The 2,218-nt window shown below is 34.8% G+C and overlaps 1 pseudogene; it reads left to right on the forward strand.

Annotated features, from left to right (window-relative positions):
• The first annotated feature begins 1,284 nt into the window (after window positions 1–1,284).
• Window positions 1,285–1,942, forward strand: LOC131243553 (large ribosomal subunit protein eL24-like; annotated as a pseudogene).
• The last annotated feature ends 276 nt before the right edge of the window (window positions 1,943–2,218 follow it).

The following is a 2,218-nucleotide window of genomic DNA, read 5'->3' on the forward strand; positions in this document are numbered from 1 at the left end:
TTTGATTAGTTGGATGGTCTTTTACCAACCTTAACTCAGTAATATCTAATTTAGAAGATGGTTCAGATTGATTAACCATAATAATATCATTATCACCATCTTTTTGATCAAGTCTGGGAATGATCGGTTAATAATTAATTACAACATTTATTGATTCTTAAATCACCCCAGTTATTTTATTTTTAAAAAAATGATATGCTCGACTGTTTAAAGCATTTCCTAAGAATATTCTCTCATCACTTTTTGCATCAAACTTGTCTAAATTTTCTTGGTTACGTAAAATATAGCATTTGCTTATGAAAATACGGAAATATTTCGCAGTAGATTTTTCTCAAACCATAATTCATAAGTTGTTTTATTTTTTTCTTGCTCTTATGTAAACATAGTAATATAACGTGCTATATTTACAGCTTTAGCTTATAAATATTTAGGCAACTTCATATTATTTAGTATTACGCTAGCTATTTCTTGCAGTACTCTATTTTTTCTTTTAGTAACAGCATTTTCTTGTGTTTTTTGAGCAGAAAATTTATATAATATGCCATGGTCATTGCAGTATTTCTCAAAACTGCTATTTTCAAACTTCATTCCATGATCACTTCTAATTCTGATTACTGACAATTCATTTTCAATTTGGATGCGTTTTATAAGCTTTTTAACTCTGTCAAAAGTATTTGACTTTTATTTTATGAAGGCTACCCATGAGTATCTAGTGTAGTTATCAACTACGACTTGAAATTATTTCTTGTCACCTCCACTCTCCGTTTTAATAAGTTCAACTAAATCCATGTGGAGAAGTTCAAGAGTTCTCACAGTGGTTAAGGAGTTCACCTTTTTTGTGACTACTCCTAATTTGCTTGCATACTTAACAAGCACCACATATTTTTTTTTCTTTCCTTTTTGGCTTGGGTAAGCCATACAAGTGATTTCTTTTACTTAATTTATATAAATCTTTATAATTTACTTCTCTAAGATGTTGATGCCATAATTCAGTCTTGTCTGTTTAGACCATGTAACATGAATGATTTGTTGAGCAAGAGTCGTCAATTATATGGCAATTTTCAGACGTTCTACGACCATTTAATATCACATGTCCTTTATTATTTATTATTTAACATCCATGATCCAAAATTTTCACACTATGATTGTTATCACAGATTTGAGATATGCTTAGAAGATTATGTTTTAAGCCTTCAACATATAATACAATTTTGAAGATAGGTAAGTTGGGAAGTTATTATTACCTTTGCCGATTATCTTGCAGTTGCTACCATCTCCAGGGTTTGGGCTACCAAAGAGAGAGAGAGAGAGAGAGAGAGAGAGGGAGGAAGTTGCGGTAGCCATGGTTCTTAAGATTGAACTCTGCCGCTTCAGTGGTGCCAAGATATATCCAGGGAAGGGCATTGGATTTATATGTGCCGATTCTCAGGTCTTCCTGTTTGCCAACTCGAAATACAAGTGGTACTTCAACAACTGTTTGAAGCTGTCTAAGCTTACCTAGACTGCCATGTACAGGAAGTAGCATAAAAAGGACATGCATGCTGAAGCTATGAGAAAGAGGTGCCATACTACCAAGAAGCCATATTCAAGGTCAATAGTTGGTGCTACCTTAGAGGTTATCCAAAAGAAAAGAACTGAGAAGGAGGAAGTCCGAGATGTTGCTCAGGAAGCTACTATTCGAGAAATCAAGGAAAGGGTCAAGGAAAGCAAGGATGAAAAGAAGGCAAAGAAAGTAGAGGTGATGGCCAAGTCATAGAAGACTCAATCGAAGGGAGCCGCACCAAAAGGCCCAAAACTCGGAGGTGGAGGGAAGCGTTGAGCACTATAGCATTCCCTCTCATTCCCCCCCTTTTTACAAGGAATTATTAGTTAACCGAAATAGGATTTTACTTATTTGGCTTTGTTAGTAAAGCATGATTTGAGACCTCGTTTACCTTTAACAGTTAATACTTTCAAATGATTTTTGTGTGGCAAGAAAAAAAAAGTTGCTACCATTTCCCAATGTAACTGATCTACCATCGATCTTATTGATATTTGAGAGAATGTCTTTATCACCTCTCATGTGTCTAGAACATTCACTATTCAGGTACCATTATGAAGGACTACGTGCTTTGAAAGCTGTGTGGATAACAAGACACTTAACCTTTGGAACCCATTTCGTAATAGTTTTAGGCTTAGTGTTCACAACCCCAAGTGTAGGGTCGTGATGTAGTAATAA

Source organism: Magnolia sinica, chromosome 1 (genome assembly GCF_029962835.1).
Source record: "Magnolia sinica isolate HGM2019 chromosome 1, MsV1, whole genome shotgun sequence".
Lineage (NCBI taxonomy): Eukaryota > Viridiplantae > Streptophyta > Magnoliopsida > Magnoliales > Magnoliaceae > Magnolia > Magnolia sinica.